Source organism: Felis catus, chromosome F1, assembly GCF_018350175.1.
Source record: "Felis catus isolate Fca126 chromosome F1, F.catus_Fca126_mat1.0, whole genome shotgun sequence".
Lineage (NCBI taxonomy): Eukaryota > Metazoa > Chordata > Mammalia > Carnivora > Felidae > Felis > Felis catus.
In genome coordinates, this window is record NC_058384.1 from 62,041,629 (window position 1) to 62,062,149 (window position 20,521).

At 41.2% G+C, this 20,521-nt stretch overlaps 1 pseudogene; it reads right to left on the reverse strand.

Moving 5' to 3' along the window:
- Positions 1 to 2,672: 2,672 nt before the first annotated feature.
- LOC101082798 lies at positions 2,673 to 3,465 on the reverse strand (annotated as a pseudogene).
- Positions 3,466 to 20,521: the final 17,056 nt, after the last annotated feature.

The window sequence follows — 20,521 nt, forward strand, 5'->3', positions numbered from 1 at the left end:
TCAAAGCTGCTGGGTCATATGGCCCAAGAGGAACCCAAGATAGCTAAGATAGTCACACGGTTGTAGTTGGCCTTTGTAACAACATTCTTCCACTCTCCGCTCCACATTTCCATTGCCCTCAACAAGCACTCCAGTTGGTTATGGGTCTCAGCCAGATGGGATGACTCTGAACCTTCATTCCTGGAATTCATAGCAACCTAGACTTATTACAGAACTGCCTTTTATTTTAGGCTCCATTCAAAACTGGTAGGTTTGGGGGTTAGTCAGTGAAAAGATTTATGTAACATGCCCAAATAAAGTATACGTGGCCTCAAAAATCCAAAGAATCTCACTAGCGAAACACTTTTTTCATAATAGCAGAAATGTTATAATTCTAGATTAGAATTAATCTAATTCAGGTGTGGTTTGAGTGGTGTGATTAATTAATTCTAATTAATCTAATTCAGGTGTGGTTTGAGGTAGGGAGTCAGGTTCATTATTTTCCCCATGAGAACTTCCAATCTTTCAAGCAACACTTGTTGAAAATTCTTTCCTTTTCCCACTGAATTCCTTTGATGACTTAGTAAAAAATCATTAACCACAGGACCATGCATTTATTGCCGGATTCTAATTTGATCAATTGGCATATGTCACTAGGCTAATAATCCATTCTACTTTGATTAATGTAGTTTAAGAATAACTCCTGAAAGGGGTACCTGGGTGGCTCAGTCAGTTAAGCGTCCGACTTCGGCTCAGGTCATGATCTCACAGTTTGTGAGTTCGAGCCCGTATCGGGCTCTGTGCTCACAGTTCAGAGCCTGGAGCCTGCTTCGGATTCTGTGGCTCCCTCTCTCTTTGCCCCTCCCAGGCTCATGCTCTCTCTCTGTCTCAAAAATAAATAAACATTAACAAAATAATAATTTCTGAAAGCAGATAAAATAAGTCCTCTTACTTGTACTTATTGTTTGAATTTTGTTTGGTTACTCTAGGGTTTTTGAATATCCATATAAATTTTAGGATAAATATGTAAATTTATATTTTATAAAAACTGTTGAGAATTTAATTGAGATTGTTTTGGATCCACAGATCCAACTGGAGAAAAATGACATCTTAAGAATAGTGATGCTTCCAATTGGTGAAAAAGGTATATTTCACTGATATTGATTTGCTTTACTTTTTCTCAGAAATATTTTGTAATTTTTAGTGTCAAGAATTAGTAGGCTTTTAGTTAAGTTTATTCCTAATATTTTTTATAATTTTAATTTCTGTAGTTTGATTTCTAGTACTTAGAAAGACAATTTTTATATTCATCTTGTATCCTGTGACTTTGCATAGTTTTGTTTTTTTTTAATAGACTCCTTATGTGCACACAATGACATTGTCACAAATAAAGATAGTTTACCTTTCTCCTTTTTGAGGCTTACAAATTTCTTCTCTTTCCTTGATTTATTCCGCTGGGTAGAACCCACAGAAAAGTCCTGAATAGAAATAGAAAGACCAGTCTTCCTTCCCTTGTTCTCACTTTTTTTTTTAAATTTTTTAAATGTTTATTTATTTTTGAGAGAGAGATAGAGCATGAACAGAGGAGGGTTAGAGTGAGATGGAGACAGAATCCGAAGCAGTGTTCATGCTCTGAGCCATTAGCACAGAGCCCAACGCGGGGCTTGAACTCACAAACCTTGAGATCATGACCTGAGCCGAAGTCGGAGACTTAACTGAGCCACCCAGGCGCCCCACCCCCGCCTTGTTCCCACTCTTAATGTGGATATTAACTGTAGGATTTTCAAAGATGCACTTTACCAGATGAAAAATTTCCCTTCTATTCCTCATTTATAGTTTTTGCTATGAAGTTTTTCCCTTCTGTCAATTTTTTTTTATACTAATTGTGATGGTCAGATTTTTTTTTTTTTTTTTTTTGCTTTATTCTGTTAACATGAATTACATTAAGTCAGACATCCTCAACCAATCTTGTATTTCTGGTAAAAGTTCACCTAGTTCAGATGTATTATCTATTTAATATATTACTATTTTTGAATTGCTAATATTTTAAGGATTTTGTAGCTATTTTCATCTGAATGTTCTGTAATTTTCTTTCTTCACAATACTCTTGTCTGGTTTTGGTATTAGGGTTATTTTAGTCTCATAAATAAGTTGGAAGGTTTATTGTCCTCTATTTTCTAAAAAAAAAAAAAAATTGTGAGATTAGTGTTATTTTTTCCCCAAATGATTGATAGAACTCAATAGTGAACCCATCTGTGGCTGAAGTCTTTTTTGACAGATATAAGGTTATTTTTTCTTCCTTTTGCCTTTCCTTTTTTTTTTTCTTTCCTTCCTTGTTTATTTTTACTGTTGTTGTCTTGTTGTTTTGATGGCTGATCTCCTTTGTTACTCTTAGAACATATACTTTTTTTTAAGTTTATTTATTTCTTTTGAGGGGGAACAGGGACAGAGAGAGAGAGACAGAGAGAGGAGCCCAAGCAGTCTCCATGCTGTCAGCATAGAGCCCGACGTGGAGCTCGATCTCACCACCTGTGAGATCATGACCTGAGCTGAAACCAAGAGTGAGGCCCTTAATTGACTGAGCCACCCAGGTGCCCCAAGAACATCTCCCTTTGGGCTGGACTCAGACTCAGAGGACAGCCTCCGCCTCTTGGCAATCTGTTCCTAGCAGGGCTAGGCAGGGCCCCTTCATTCTCTCGGTCAGAGTTAAGCATATTCTGCAGCCTCTTCCTGATTTTTCTTAGCACGCTCTTTCTTCAGAGCAATACACCCACGTTTGGGTTGCAGGACATGGGAAGTAGTAAGACACTGAATCCAGGACGCTTCAGCCCTAGATTTCTTACCCTCCTTGTCAAGGGGCTGTCTCACAACATACTGGTGGCAGCATCTTCTTTAGAGAGACTGAAAGGTTTGTGGATTCCGCCAGCTCTTTAGGGTCCCAGATGACGAGATAAGTAATACCATTGACTCCAGGAATATCCTTCCCCTGCTTTTTTCACAATGACCAAGTTGAGAACCCTCAGATTGGCCTCCACGGTGCCACTTGACCCAGATGTGTGTTTCCTTTCTCCGGTCCTCCTTGCCCGGGAACAGGAAGGCCCCTTACTCAGTAGCGGGTGGACACGGCCATGGGTGGAGACACCCTGCTTCGTGGGGAAACCTTGCTTGTCGTTCCCGCCCGTAATTCGGACCACGGAACCCTTCCATTCTTCGCCCAGAGCATTAGCAGCAACTTCTGTGGCCACACGCTTCTCAGAAAAGGTAAGGAGTTTGCAAACATCGTCCACATCAATGAGTTTCTGGCAGCCAGTGGCTGGGAAACAGAGGTTCAGCTTCATCCCAAAGAGCCCACGGCCTTCGAGGACCTGCAAAAACGAGTGCTTTTTACCTTTGCTGTTTTTTTATTCGATCAGTTTTCTTGAGGTTTGATGTCAAAGGACTTTGCCCACCTCATCGCAACTCTTGATTTTATTGACATAAAGTTATTTTCCGTATCTCTTTGGTGTTATGGATATATAATGTTTTCTCTTTCGTTTCCGATATTGATCGTGTGTGGTTCCCTCCTCTTCTTCTCGATTTGCAGAGTGAGATGTGTATCATCTTTAAAAAATCTTTCCAAAGGCCTAGCTTTGGGTTTACTTGATTTCCTCTAACGTTAGTCTGTTTTCTATTCACTGCTTTACTGACATCAAACTTTTATATGTTTAGGGGCGCCTGGGTGGCGCAGTCGGTTAAGCGTCCGACTTCAGCCAGGTCACGATCTCGCGGTCCGGGAGTTCGAGCCCCGCGTCGGGCTCTGGGCTAATGGCCCAGAGCCTGGAGCCTGTTTCCGATTCTGTGTCTCCCTCTCTCTCTGCCCCTCCCCCGTTCATGCTCTGTCTCTCTCTGTCCCAAAAATAAATAAACGCTGAAAAAAAAATTAAAAAAAAAAAAAAAAACTTTTATATGTTTAAAGCAAAGTATTTTTTAATTCCCCCTACGTCTTCTTCTTTGACCCAAGTCTCCTTTGGAGGTTTATTGATTAATGTCCAAAAGTTTAGAGATTTCCTAAATATCTTTTTTGTTCCTGATTTCTGAATTAATTCCTTTGTGGTTAGAGAACACATCTTATGCTTATCAATTATTTGAAATTCAATAAAAATTTTGTTCTAGCCCAGCAGATGGCCTATCTAGTGAACATCCTCTGTGCCCTCGAAAAGAACGGCTTTAGGGTTCTCTGTCCCACCCGTGTTAAGTAGGTTCGTTCCGTCGCTTGATAATGTTGTTCATGCTTTCTATACTTTTGCAGATTTGTCTACTTATTCTAATTACGGAGTGATAAATGGTAAAACCTCAAACGATATTTGTCTACTTTTTGTTCTGTTATCTTTTGCTTCGTATATTTGAATCTTCGTTAGTAGGTGTCCATATGTTTAGGATTGTTACGTCTTCTAGAAAAGCTGATGAAATGCCCCTCTTGATTTCTGCAGTAAAACTTTTTGTCTTGAAATATACTTTATATCATATCTACTCCAGCTTCCTTGTAATTAGGGTGGATATTTCTTTTCCCTCTTTTCACTGCCCTCACATTGATCACGTCTGGTGCTCTCCATTCCTCGATTTAGATGAGTTGTCTGAAGAATTTAGGTCTGCATTTCTCTTAGTGGATATTTGCTAGTAATAAGTCTGTCAGCTCCTGTTTCAAAATGCCTTTACTTTGCCCTTACTTTTGATGGATATTTTCTCTGGAAAAAGTACGTGAAATGGAAATGTTTTATGCCTTGTCTTTTGGTTTGAATTACCTCTTATAAGATGCCAGCAGTCAATCTTATCTTTGTTCTGCTGTATATAAACTGCCTGTTTTTTCTTTAGATCATTAATATATCGCTATTTTCCCATGATGTTTACTTATCATTGTGAATGCTACATTTTTGGCAGTCTGAATTATGCTGTCTTCTTTTTAAGCGTGTTGAGATTTTACTGGCAAGCAGCTAATTTGCTGGCAGATTTTCTTTTGCTGAGGCTCGTTTATTTGTTGATTTTTGTTAAATGTTTGTTTTTGAGAGAGAGGGACAGAGGCAGAGAGAGAGAGAGGGAGACACAGGATCTGAAGCAGGCTCTGCGCTGACAGCAGAGAGCCCTTGTGGGGCTCGAACTCACGAACCGTGAGATCATGACCTGAGCCCAAGTTGGGTGCTTAACATTCCTAAGTCATGGCCCTTCTGGGGTCTCAGCTGTATATGTCACCTGTTCTGCTAGGAGTTTTCAGGTGTTCAGAACTCCGGTAAGCCTAGCACTGTGTGAGCTTTACAATAACTGTACGGATCACAGCTCCCCTCTGGCTCTTCTCGGTCAGTCCTATGCAGTGTCTTCTTGGATTCGCTCAACCGCAAGTCTGACAAGCCATCTAGGCTCCTTTGCAGATTCCTGGAGCTCCTTCTTTGTGCAAGTACCTCTCGAGTACCTGACCTCTCGAGTACCTGACCTGCAAACTCCAGCCTCTGTAGACAGCTGAAGCTCTATTTTCTCTCTCTCCCACCTAGCAAAATCACGATTCTGTTTTGATTCTGTTTTTCTCAACTGCCGTTCAGAAAATGCCCTGAAGCAGAAAGCTAGGGTAAATGTGGAGCTCGGTTTGTGTATTTCCGTTCTCTCCAGGATCACAGAGTCACTGTCTGTATCCAGTGTCTGAAAATAGTTGCTTCCTACATTCTGTCCGGTTTTATATTTGCTTATGACAGAAAAGTAGGTCTGACACCTGCCATTCCAGAATAGTGTAAACCGGAAGGCCCCTGTTATGTTTTGTTTGTATTTTCAAATCCTGGTTGATTTTTTTCTTAAGTGTGCATATAATAAAGCTCAAGCTGTGTCGTATTATTTTGTGGACTTTGACAAAGGTCCCCCACCATACAGAGCAGTTGCACTACCCAGAAAATTCTCTGACGAAGGCCCTTCGTCGTCAGATCTTTCCCCTTCCCCCAGACCATGGGAACCACTGGTCTGTTTTCCATTGCTATCATTTTTCCTTTTCCTGAACATCAAATTCATGAAATCATCAAAACGGTAGCCTTCTGGATCTTGCCTCTTTCACTTGGCAAAATGAGTCGAAGATTTATTTATGTTGTTGCATGAATCAATAGTTTCTTCCTTTTTACTACTGAGTCCTATTTCACGGCATGGATGTGCCACAGTTGATTTATCTTTTCGCCGTTGAAAAGTCATCTTGGTCGTTTCCAACTTTTGGCGACTAGGAATAAAACTGCTATACACATTCATGTACAGGTTTTTGTGTGGCTATGAGTTTTCGATTCATTTTTTTAAATACCCAGTAATGGAATTGTGGGGTCATATATAAGTGTATATTTAACTTTGTACGAAACAGTTTCCCAGAATGGCTGTTCCACTTTGCAATAAATATGAGTTCCTGTTCCCCGCATCGTTACCAGAATTTGGTATTTCTGGTATTTGTTTGTTTTCAATTTAAGCCATCCTAACAGGTATATAGTGGTAACTCGATGTTTTAATTTGCGGTTTCTGTGTCTTTTCATATGCTTATCTCTCCTGAAGACGACATTAATAAAGTTCTTCTGAGTGTTGCTTTTCTTAATTTTGCCTGATTTGTTTTATGAAAAATATAAGATGAAGGGACAGTCAAAACGAAACCCTTTTTTCAAAACAAAACCACCAAAACTTAAAACAACTATCTTCCTTTGACCGACATCCTCCTCGGGATAAGTTTCTGTTCTCCACACACTCATTTCCATCCTCCCTCAAACCTGCTCCCATCCGGCTTTCACCCCAGCGGCTCCACTGAAATCGTTCTTGTCAGTATCACCCCTTACCTCCCGCATCGCACACCTAGTGGTAAATTCTTGGATATTGTCATCTTCGAAGTCAACAGCATTTGACACCGTTGGCCACTCTGCTGACTCGGCTTTAAGTTCACATTACTTTCTTTGTTTCCAACTGTCTTCTCCTTGATCCGTCTGACTTTCCAGTTAAGGAGTGGCCTAGGGCTCAGCTCTTGGATTCTTTTCTGTTACCTCTGGGATTGAATCTATCCATGCGGCTTTAAAATTTTTTTTTTCAACGTTTTTTATTTATTTTTGGGACAGAGAGAGACAGAGCATGAACGGGGGAGGGGCAGAGAGAGAGGGAGACACAGAATTGGAAACAGGCTCCAGGCTCTGAGCCATCAGCCCAGAGCCCGACGCGGGGCTCGAACTCCCGGACCGCGAGATCGTGACCTGGCTGAAGTCGGACGCTTAACCGACTGCGCCACCCAGGTGCCCCTATCCATGCGGCTTTAAATACTATCCAGATAGGGACAGCTCCCCCCCCCAGTTTTATCCCCAACCTTGAACTCTTCAGGACACATCCATCCAAGTGAGTTCTAGTTATCTCCACTTAGGTAATGTAATAAGTCCTGAAACTTTAAAATACTTTTAAATTTTAGTTATCTACAGACATAACCATTTTATTTTGTTACCATGAACCTATCAAGCTAGATTTATATGGCTCCAAAGTGAAAGATTTTTCTCCCCCTTCTATCCTTCAACACCTCAGTCCCCCTCTCTTGGGGGATTTGTAAGAAACAGTCATATTTATTTATTTATTTATTTATTTATTGTTGGTTTCTTTTTGAGAGAGAGAGAGCGAGAGAGAGAGACAGAAACCGAAGCAGGCTCCAGGCTCTGAGCTGTCAGCACAGAGCCAGACACGGGGCTCAAACCTACAAACTGTGAGATCATGACCTGAGCTGAAGTCAGACGCCCAACTGACGGAGCCACCCGGGTGCCCCTGGTGCTGTTGTTTTTAAAATAGATTCCCAGGAGCACCTGGGTGACTCAGTCAGTTAAGCATTGGACTTCGGCTCAAGTCATCATCTCCAGGTTCGTGAGTTCCAGCACAGAGTCTGCTTGGGATCCTCTCTCTCCATCCCTCTCCCCACCAGCAAAATAAATAAATAACTTTAAACTTCCAGAGCGAGATTATACATCTAAAAGCAAATACATACATTTCCCCTTCCCATTTACATAAATGTTACCTTGCTATTTTGCACACTTTTTTTGTACTTACCTGTATATCATCTTGAACAGTACATTATGTCAACGTAGATCCGTATCTCTCTCTTGCTTTCTTAATTACCAAAACTTTACACTATATTTAAGGAATTCTAAGATGCATATTTATCTACTTTAATTTATGTGATGATGGACCATGACGTATAATCACTGTTGGCCAAGTGGCAGTCATGATGTAAATTTCTTTTTCTGCGCAAATATAAATCTGATCATAGCTATTTCTAGTGTAGTCACTTACACTGTTATGAGCATTATTATTAATACATGTTTACGGTTGCCACTGACATGTTTTTTTTAATATACACTATTATTCATCATTGAAAGGAAAGTTCATTGTGTATCCATAACATCCCGAAAACAGAGCAGTTGGGCATAAAGTTGGTATTGATGAAGAAGTATTCTTTATTGGAGGAATGGCAATAATTTCATATTTTTTAAAAAACAACACCAAATGCTTAATAGGACCTAATAAATTAAGATAGCCACTAGTATATGATGCTACTTTTCATCTATTTATTGAGATGCATGCAAAAATGTTCTTATCACCAACAAAGTAATTTACCTGATGGGAGGAGAAAAGGGTCTAATTTCAGAATAGATGAAAGAAATGTAAAAGTAATGTGTGACTGGTCTGACTAATTAATGTATTATGTAGATGCTCATTCGGATATTGTTTCATAGCTTAGAGTTTTTGTGCCTTTTCTTCTCAATGACACATAAATGATGGTGCACCTTCCAACTTGGTCACCTTAGATTTGATGAAATAAGGTAACGAGTACTATTGCCTGGGAGAGCAGGTTCCCATTCTTTGTTGTTTCCTTAGGACTGTATTGACTATTGTTGGCTTTTAATTCTTTCCCACACATCTTGGATACAGTCTATCAAGTTTCCCTAAACAAAAACCAAAAATAAAACAAAATCATTGCTTGATTGGAATTTCATTGAACCAATTACTTCACTGAGATCACATTGTACCACTTTAATATTGTAGTTTCTTGCCCCTTCTTAGCTTTGAAGGTCTTTCTTAATGCATTTCAACAGACTGTTGTAATTTTCTACATAAAGTCCATGCATGTCTGGATTATGGATTGAATTGCACACCCCAATACCTGTGAGTATAACCTTATTGGTAACAGAAGCTCTGCAGATAAAATTAAGATACATAAAACTCAATTTAGGTAGGCTCTAATCCAATACAGCTAGTGTCCTTACAAGAAGGAGGAGGGGGAGGGGGAGGAGACAGCCCTGTAAAGCTGCAGAGATGAGAGTTAAGTGGTAACCAAACCAGGAACGACTACAGCCACCAGAAGATTGGAAGGGTACACAACACGGCATTGTGAAGCGTATGCGCTCTGCTATACTGTAGACCTCTTGGCTGCATTTATCTTATATAACTGAAACTTGGGACCCTTTGACTAATACTCGCCATTTCCTCCTCTCTCCAGCCCACGGCAGCCACAGCCTACTGTCTGATTCTATTAGTTTGTCTGTTTTAGATCCCTCAAGCAAGTAGCGTCGTGTAGTGTTTGTGTTTCGATGTCTGGTTTGTTTCACTTAGCACAATGCCCTGAAGATCCATCCATGTTGTTGCTAATGGCAGGATGTCCTTCTTTCTAAAGACCAAATATTCCATTGTATGTGTATAGCACATCTTCTTTGTCCATGTATCTGCCAGTGGACATTTAGGTTGCTTCGATGTGTTGGCTATTATGGATAATGTTTCAATGAACGTGAGAGTGAAGATACTCTCTTTTCTGAGATACTGAGATTTCACTTCCTTCAGATAGAGACCCGTTAACTATATCTTATAATTATATGTAGTCCTCATAAAAATAATGTATGGCAATTTGTTGGGATTCACTTTGTATCCTAGCACATAGTAAATTTTTGCAGATTTTCCAAGATGGCTTAGAAAGATGTATATTCCTCCATTTTTGGCTTTAGTGTTCTAAGCTTATAAGAGTTCACAAGTTTATCTCATGCTTTTTAAATCACCAAATCTTTACTTGTTATTTGTATGACCAATTAACTACTTGTAGAAGGGCCATTTATTTATTTTTTTAAAATTTTTTTAATGTTATTTTTGGGAGCAAGAGAGAGAGACAGACAGACTGCGAGTGGGGGGAGGGGCAGACAAAGAGGGAGACACAGAATCCGAAGCAGGCTCCAGGCTCCGAACTGTCAGCACAGAGCCCGACGCAGGGCTCGAACCCATGAACTGCGAGCTCATGACCTGAACCAGAGTCGGATGCTTAACTGACTGAGCCACCCAGGTGCCCTGGAGAAGGGCGATTTGTATGTGACAGAGTAACTTATACCATATTAACCCTTCTTTCCAAAACAACTATGAAACATGGGAGAAATATATACGGAATCATTACAGAGCACCCAGAAACAGTCAGAAACGGAAAGACAAAATTCTAGAGTGAGGGAAAATGTATTGAGGTGGGGCCCACCTTCATGCATTGCTTCCTACCTCCTCCCCCTGAGAAGCTGCTGGTTCCGAACATGGCACATAAGTTGTTAGAAGACAGTGGTCGCCTAGCGCTTTCAACAGTGTCACTGGGCTGAGGGGTAAAAATAGAGGCAGTCAGGACATGAAGGGAGAAAAAAAAAAACTTCAGAAAGGTGAGCCTAAAATTCAGAATGCCGTGTCTCCTGTGTCAGTGGTGGATTCCTGCACTACATGTGCATGAAATGGAGCCCAAGAAGCCAAGCTCCATGTATCTGCCAATGCCATGATTGTGGCGGCGTTGAGAATTTAAAATAAAGTGTGTCACATTTTAGAAAGGCTCTCTCACCTAAAATAATGGTCCGGTGATTTCTTCTTATACCTTTGCAGTTTCATTCTTTACCATTAATACTCTGATTCATTTGGATTTTACCCTGGCATAAGGTTCAAGATAGACTTTACTTTATGTCGTATGGTTATCCATTTGTTCCCAAACCAATGATTTAAGAATCGGCTTTCTTCTACTGATTGGAGATGCTGCTTTTCCATAGACGAAACTGATGCTTTAAAGTAAATAAAACCGGGGCGCCTGGGTGGCGCAGTCGGTTAAGCGTCCGACTTCAGCCAGGTCACGATCTCGCGGTCCGTGAGTTTGAGCCCCGTGTCAGGCTCTGGGCTGATGGCTCAGAGCCTGGAGCCTGTTTCCGATTCTGTGTCTCCCTCTCTCTCTGCCCCTCCCCTGTTCATGCTCTGTCTCTCTCTGTCCCAAAAATAAATAAACGTTGAAAAAAAAAATTTTTTTTAAATAATAAAATAAAATAAATAAAACCAAAACTGGAGTCCGACATATTTTCTCAAACTCACCTCCCCTCGCATGTCCCCATTTTAGTGAATGTCATTACTTACTCATTGGCTGACACCAAAACCCCTGACTCACCTTTTGTCCTTGTTCGTCTACATCTTGTATTCATTTCTTCTACGATCCCACTGGGTCACCTACAAAAATACAGTAAAACCTTGGTTTACACACATAATGCGTGCCAGAAACGTGCTTCCAATCTAAAGCACTTGTATATCAAAGTGAATTTCTCCATAATAATGGAAACTCAGATGATTCGTTCCGCAACCAAACAATATTCACCTAAAACTATTACAATGCTGTAATGTAATACAAAATACTAAAGAAAATACAAAATATAAAGAAAAATAAACAAATTAACCTGCCCTTACCTTTGAAAACCTTCATGGCTGGTGGGAGGGAGACAAGAGAGAGGAGGGTTACTGTGCAGGACGACTTTCACCATCACTAACGGATGTTGACTACACTACAGTATTAATAAACTCTTGTCATAGACCGTATTGAATGTAACTGGCAATAAGGCAGCAGAGGAAAGGGTCTCTATCTACAGGCTGACCTGGAATGAAGCAAAGCATTCCTAAGCTCACTCTTGGATGGAAAAGCAAAGGACTGTCCACAGGAGCTCTGAAGTGACAAAAATGACATTAGTGCCAGTTGTGGGCACCTTCCAACGTTCTGAAAAATCACTGATTTCTGCCAAACACCACAGCCTGAGACCGAGCATCTGAGCACGGGAGATGATTACCCACAATCCCGCAGAAAGAGAGAGAGAAGAACCATTGGCTCGGTTGTGATCATGTGATATTCATCTTCAGGCACTATGCGTATCGCTCGTTTATCAAGTTAAAATTTATGAGAAATGTTTGCTTCTCTTGTGGAACACTCGCAGAACAAGGTTTCACTGTATACACGGAATCTGGCCACCTATCTGACCATCACCTCTATCGTTACCCCGTTGAGTCCAGGCCATCGCAGGCCATCTTCCTTCACTATTATAGGAAATTATGTTACCAGTCAAGATGTTTCGTCTTTCTGAGCCTCGGTTTCGGCTTCTGAAAAGTGTCGAAAATACTAACAGCCTCATTAACACCGCAGTAATTAAACAATATCATTTTTGCCAGAGCACTTAGCACTTCTGTAGGAACCTAGTAAATGCTTCAAATCATTCCAGCTTATCTTATGATTCAAGAATTTTGATGAACTTAATCACCAGCCAGTTCTTTCTTTCTCAGCCTCAGGGTAGCAGTTTCCTCTGAAGTGGGATCGTTTCCAAGGCAACGTGAGAAATGGCGAACCCCATGGCTTCTCACTGAGTGATGCTTCTCTGCCAAGTTCTCCTCTGTCTTTCTGACCCCTGGCTCAAATCACGGGTCAGTTCTCCATGAAAATCTCATAATTTATTAATTACTTTAGTGGGAATAATAAGCATTCTGAAGGGAAAAATTTTATCCTCTCCCTTTAATGACCTGTAGAGGATGAGGCTATGGAAAATGGTCGGCCGACATTCATACGAGGCAGTAAGTGGAAACAAGCCAGAAGGGCGACCGCAAATTGGACCGTTAGTTTTGTAGAAGCACCTTGTTGATTTCTTTAAGCTGGGTAATTATGCTGGATTGGCATTATAAATGCCATTACATGTAACATTTTAATATTTAGTCATTCTTTCCTAAAAAAAAAAACTATCATCCACCATATTATGGAACCTCCACATCGTTGGCTTTCTTTTTTTTTTGAGAACTCCCGTCCTCTTTTGAGTCATTTCCATTTTCAAAAATGTGAGCCCTTTGGCCATGCCTACCTTTCCCTTCCTTCTTATACAGTCTATTCTCTTAAAATACAGCTATGAGCAGAGCTCCCCTCTTGCCAGATCACGCCCTGTGTAGTATTTAGGAATAAATAAAATGTGTTGCTAAAAATAATATAGGTGTGGATATGAAGGCTGTATTATTACAAAATTAGCACATAAAATCAGGGGGAAATTTAAATGCAAAGCAACACTCCACAAACCCCTAAGTTCACAGTCCTCGAATAGAACTATACTATATGTTAGGCCAATAAAGTAACCTCTCTGAGCCTGTTTCCTTAAAAATAAAAAGGTATAATAATTCCTACCTGATCTACTAACCTTCTGGAAGAAGCCTGTATAAATGTGAGCTAGATTTTGCGAGCAATGTTCTGGCTGTCTTCGGACTCTTGGTTCGGCTTAGTCAGAGTAAAGAGCAGAGCAGACAAACACAACAAAACTTGGAAAAAAGAAGTCACACTTCAGTGGAAATTGTTTCCATTACATTTGCCGGAATATCAAATGATGAGATAAACCAGGCCTCAATTTCTCAATAGGCAAATCAGTTCCCTCAAATCAATGTTTTATTTGAATAAGGATAAGTAAAAAAAAAAAAACCTCCTCTTATCATTAAGAAAACACGCAGATGTGCTGTTCATTCCCATTGTAGGGAATTTAGCCGAAGGTCGGCCAGAGTGAATTAAGAATGTTAAGATTTTCCAAAGCAAATACTCCCTTTTTTTTTTTTTTTTTTTTTAGAGAGAGAGAGAGAGAGAGAGAGCACAAGGGAGGAAGAGGGGCAGAGGGAGAGATAGAGAATCCTAAGCAGACTCTATGCTAAGCAGGGAGTCCAACGCCAAGTTCTATCCCACCATCCTGGGATCATGACCTGAGCAGAAATCAAGAGTTGGACACTCAACCACCCAGGCACCCCACTTCTTTTCAAAAATGTTGATTCCTACTGGGAATTTTCTAAGTCTCCAGTGAGAATCCTTGCTTCTTATCATCACCAAAAAGCCCACTTGTGTTTAAAGTTTTCTAGGGATTTCATGTTTTTTTTAAAGGTTTCATATATTCTGCCTCTTTCAAAAAAGGCATGCAACCAAGGATGTAAATAACTTCCCCTCCCTCTCTCCCTTCCTTCCTTCCTCCCTCCCTTCCTTTGTTCCTTCCTTCCTTCCCTTCTTCCTTCCTCCCTCCTTCCTTCCCTTCTTCCTTCCTCCCTCCTTCCTTCCCTTCTTCCTTTCTCCCTTCCTCCCTTCCTCCCTTCCTTCTATCAACAAACATTTGTGCCAAGCGCTGGACTAAACAATGAGGAAGTACACAAGAATGAGACGTGAACGTGTCACGAGGGGCTCGCAGCCTAGGGCGAGAGACAAGAGAAACCATTAAGGATTTCAATAAGGCACGAAGGAAATGCTATTAGAACAGAAAGAAAAATTAACCAGCTCCTCCCTGGGGAATCCAAAAGAGGCTTCTCTGAGAAGGTGGCACTGAAGCTAGACCTTAATTATTTAAAAAATAAAATAAGATATACTTTGCTAGGTGAAAAGGGGGATGGCCGACCCAGACAGAAGGAACAGCAGGGGCAAAGAACGGCTTCACAGGAAGGTCCGACAGGAGAGGGAACACAAGGGGACAACTGGGTCTGCTCTCATTCTGAGCCGCAGTGCAGACAAGTCTGCTGACTTTAAAGAGAAGGCGGATAAGCCACTTTTCTCTCATACTGCAAACACTTGTCAAAGCTGTTCTCTTGTGAAGTGTCGGCCCACTGGCTGTGAGGCTAGAGGAGACATTAACTTCTTCTTTTAGTTTTCTGCCAGGTTATTTCTTCTACTTTTATTTCTCTTGATGTGACTTCTTATGCACTGAGAAGATTGGTCCGTTCTAAACACAGTGCACTGGGGGCACCTGGGTGGCTAGGTTGGTTAAGCGTCCGACTCTTGGTTTCGGCTCAGGCCATGATCTCACGGTTCGTGGGTTCGAGCCCCGCACCCGGCTCTGTGCTGACAGCTCAGAGCCTGGAGCCTGCTTCGGATTCTGTGTCTCCCTCCCTCTCTGCCCCTCCCCTGCTCATGCCCTGTTTCTCCCAGTCTCTCAAAAATAAATAAATGTCACAAAATTTTTAATAAAAAAATAAATAAAGACAATGGATTGAGGGTCTGTGGAGATGAGTAGCTTTTGTGTGTGTGTGTAGTTTTCTGGAGTGGAGAAAAATACAGATGAAAGAGAAAAAGGAAACCCACAACCCGTCAGCATACCTTGAAGCCTTGTGAGTTTGGAGGTATGTCATAGGGATGAAAGTAACTTTGTGGAAGGAGCAAAAGGGGACTCATGTGCTTGGCTAGGGGGTGTACGTATTACAGCTGATTTTCAATCCTAGTAAAATACGAAGGCTTCTCAGTGGGCTGGGAAACACAATTTGGTTCCCCACCACCGCCCATCCCCTCCTGACACCCCAGATTTCTGGCTGGTCTTTAAATGCACAAAGGCCACTTTTCCTCTGCCCAGAATGCTCTCACTCCGGGGAGTCATGTGTCTCTCTCCCTCACGCACCTCAGGGCTCAGCACAAAGAAGCTTTCTGCAATCACACGACGTAAAACAAGACCGCCCGCGCCTCCCCAATCATATTCTAACCCTTTCCCTGATGTGTTTTTCTTCTCTAAGTGCTTACTCCTACTTGTCATATCACCTATGTTTATTCGCTAGAATTTTTTATTGTCTGTCTCCTCTCACTGGAGTTGAATGAAGCATCTTGAGAGCAGGCACGAGTCTATTTTGTGTCTGGAAATAAAGTGCCTAGAAGATTGACATTCAGTAAATGGTCAACAAATATATCTTAAATACACAAAAAATCGTTTATACTAGCGTTATTAGCAACATTTTACAGATGAGTAAATTGGCTTTCAGACAGGTGAAATCGTTTGTCTGCTGTTCCATGACTCACAGGGCATCTGTATTTCAATGCACAATGTCTCCCAGAGTTGTGATTTTTCCATTATGCCAAACTTTATTCCCTAAAGGAATGCTTTCCATGAGACATATCTTCAGGTGTAACTAACATATTAATGTGCCCTCTATTCACCAGCGTTCTGAACTGTAGAGACCAAATCCATTCTAGCTGGTTTAAGCAAAAATGGATTTATTAATGGTTACCAAGAGTGCACAGCGCACAGACTCATTGGCAGAGCTGAAGAAACAGACTTGAACTGAGCTTCCAGAAATGACTACCAACACCGGACCAAAGAACCGGCCTGCCAAGGAGGTCCTCTTACCTCTCCTACTCTAGAGGAACTGTAGAATCAGGGAATTCATTGTCATGCCTTCTGGCTTCAGGGCAAGACCACCTCTGCCATAAACAGGAAGACGCTGACTCAGGAAAGTCACCGCCAAGTTCTAGATCCAGAACCACCATTGGCCACCATTATGCCAGCAAAATGACCACCCTCTATCCTGGTTCTCTCTCTGTGTAACTCCACTCTGTACCAAGACTCCTACAAGGCCATCTGATTAGTGGAGCTCGAGTCACATTCAGAAATTTTGCTGCAAAGGGAACTGAGAGTGTAATTCTTTAGCTTTTCAAACTAGAAGGACTAGAAGGTAAGTTGCTAGGGGATCAGAACTGTTGTTGACAGAGCTAATCTACTTTCCTGTGCTGGACACTTGTTTTTGTTTTTTAACATTTATTTATTATTGAGAGACAGAGAGACACAGAGCGTGAGGAGGGGAGGGGTCGAGAGAGGGGGAGACACAGAATCTGAAGCAGGCTCCAGGCTCTGAGCTGTCAACACAGAGCCCGACACGGGGCTTGAACTCACAATCTGTGAGATTATGACCTGAGATGAAGTCAGTCGCCCAACCACCTGAGCCACCCAGGCGCCCCCCTGTGCTGGACACTTGTTAGATCATGGTCTTGTTCAGTCTGCACAGCAACTCCATAACACGGGTACCATCACACCCGCCAAATTCATGAGGACATGAAGGCTCAGAAAAGGTCACTAGTCACAATGAGTCACGTAGAGTCACCATAGAGGTCATCTAATGAGAGGCTCTTGCACCTTTACCAGAGTCCCCTTCTCAGTTGTCCAAAGCAGCACCCGTTGTTCTGCTCAGGGCTGAACATGTTAGGTTTAAGTAGAGTTCCACGATGCCTTTCTCCAAATGTAAAACCAGAGAAGGTACAAAAATGCAAATCTATGAAAACTACCCCATAAATGTCTTGCTGGCTTCTAATAGTGTTTTAAAGGATGGGAGATGTAGCTTGGGGCTTTCCCCATGAAAACACAGCACCTTGGTGCCCTTTCAAGGTAGTGATCGATCTCTCAACTCCGCAGATACCAAATTTTGATTTTTATAAATTTCTCTTGAGGTGACTAGGCTCTAATTAATATTTTACTTGGGACGTGTCTGTTAATCTTGGACCAAACTAATAAGAGAGGGGCTTAAAAGCGATGAAAAAGGAATGGAGTGCTCCCCAATATTTACGAAGCATCCCTGTGTGGCATGCACTGGTAGATATTTACTTATGAATTTGTATCACTCCCCTTAAAGGTCTGGCAAAACATCATTGAAAAAATGGGCGTGCTAGAAAGCTTAACAACATGGTGCCACCTCAGTTTGATGTGCCTACAATATCATTAATTAAGCCTAGAAAAGGCCACATCTAAAAAGAAGTCTTGGCATCATGGAGTTGACTGGAGCCAAGTACATAGAAAACCCATAAAGTTTCAAGAGTTGTGTTGACAAGAGTGCTCTCCCCACGGACTAAAAAGTGGTTCATGGCGTTTAATACCTAAAACATTCTCCATGTTCCCATCTACAGGCAGAAGGCAGGCAGAGAAAGCGGCTCAGGACAGGAGGGCAGGTTCACTGATGCCTTCTGCAGAAACAGCCAAAGAATGGAATAGGAAAGGAGAACTTCCCAGAGCCTGGACTCAGGAACTACAGAAAACAGGGAACTAGCATCTAATAAAGGGACTTTTCTGCCCTCAGCAAGAGAAACTTGGCAACATTTGCTCTGCATATTTTCATAGTTTCTCCAGGACCAGTGACTATTAAGGGTGTCTCATTGCTTCTTTTTCCAAATAGGAGTATTCATTGCAATTGTTATGTCCGTATCCTATTGCATATTGAGTAGGGGGGGAGGGGGAGGGAGATAAATCGTCTTGTAAGTTTTGGACATACGAAAGAAGATAAACTTCATCTGAACATGAAGTACATCAAGGGATTCAGAACTTTGAGCTTGAGGCGGGGATTGAATAAGATTTTTGAGGGTCTTTGAATGCAGTGAGCATATTTTGCGTGGAAGGGATATTAAAATGTGGATGCAAGGTGGACTGTAATAATTTAGATTACTTTATAGTAAATATTCAGTCCTTCTTCCCTTCTGCCACAGGCAAAGTATACTTCCCAGAATGGCTTCCCAGCATGGCTTTGGCTCTGTGACTTTTTAGCCGAGGTGATGTTAGTGGATGAGACATTAGGAAAGACGTGAAATATGTTTGCACAATCGGTCTTGCCACCTTGTACTTCTGCCATCCCCATGAGAAGAACAAGATGTGGATTGCCTACTGTCCAAGAAAGATAGGAGGTAGGTGTGTGGAAAAGACCTAAACACAACCCTCAACTTGAAGACAAGCCTAACTGTGCACGGTTTAGGTCAGAGGACCCTCAGTCATTCCACTGAGGGTATCCAGAAAAGAAAAGAAAAAGTAATTCTTGTCTTAAGTAATTCAGTTTCGAGTTTTGGAGTGGTTTGTTATGCAGCAAAAGCTAACTGATACAGAAATACATGGAAACTTTTAATGCGCTAGGGAGCTATGTCCATGGGTCGAGAAACAAAAACGAGTAATCAGTAAGGTTGCTTGAAGTACATATATGAAATCTAAATAGAGTTTGGGAAGTTAATATATTTCACCCGCCAAAACACATTTCTGCCAGTGACAGTGTTATCAACAGTCTTTAAACAATGGAAATCAACTTTGGCAACTTAAGAAGACTCAAAGAGAATGTATCAAAAGTACTATACGGTTTACAAAATTGACAGAAGAGCTGAATAATCAAGCTTTGAGAAGTTCAGGACCAGGAAAGATCTCAGCAGCAGAAACTCATGGACATTTTTATTCAATTATGACCGGAGTCTGATTAGTCTTGATTTTTCCACGTGTCCAGTTGCACGGAGGGAAGGAGGGCCATGCTATTGTAACTAGTGGTCCCACCAGGAACACACAGAATGGGGGAAGGACAATTGATCTTTAATAGTTCTCTCACACCCAAATGGCCTAGATAAATTCTTATTCTCTTATTCTCAGTACTTTCCATCAGCCACTTACCCAAGAATCTCAATATTAAAACATTACAACATGTTCCAACTTGCATCAAAGCTGCATCCAATCGGGAGATGTCTGATCTTCTTTTAGAAACTATTTCTTAATCATAGTGAAAGATGATCTATGACTACATAAAGTCATTGTACACTGAATATTGTTAGTGTCTACTCCAGAAATAACACTCTGAGCTTTGTACTTAGACTTCAAAGTGTTTTCAATTGAGGTCACCCAGCACGGTATCCATTTTTTATAGGTCTATCAATAGCACCTTACTCAAGTAGATCACCCGGTGCTTTTCACGGGCTTCACAGCCAATAAATACTTTTTCAGGGCACCCCATGAAGTTCCAGCTCACCTTCTTTGATTCCAGGGTAGATGGCTATTTTTGAAAAATTCCTTAAAACACAGGCAAGGGGTTCTTCACATTTGGTGGAGGAGGGGGTGAAGAATATACTTATCCACCTTGGGCCTCTATAGCATTGTTTTCACTTTAATTATTATTTTCTGGATGTGAACTTCGAGAACTCTCTGTTCCTATTTAAAGAACTGAAGGTGAAATTGGGAAATGTCGCTAACAAGAAAGGATGATAATTTGCTCATGGCTAAATGACCCCGGTAGCGGCCATTTTTCATAAGAATGACTCATTGGAGATTAAACAAGTTCTGCTTATCTTCATTCCATCGCTGGCCCCATCCCATTCCAAATTAAAACCGATGAACTGTAAGCCATAAAAGGGATTTATTAGAGCATAGTTCCAATTTTAGCTTGTAAAGGTAATAAACTCTGTTTCCCTGGTTCTCATTTCCTCTTGAATGCTGATGGATGGAAAGGAAAGCTTTGTTTCAATGCCTCAAGGTCTTAAAGAGAACAGTCTTGGATGATGGATACACCTACGTCTTTGTGGTAACAATATCGGCTCCATCATTGTCATACGCTGTTGGGAGGAGGAAAACCCATGAGAATGAATTCAGCAGGGTTTTTTTTTTTTTTTTTTTTTGCCAATAAAGACAATGTTCCTGAGTGGGTTTCTCCCCACCTTAGACTCACCAGATCT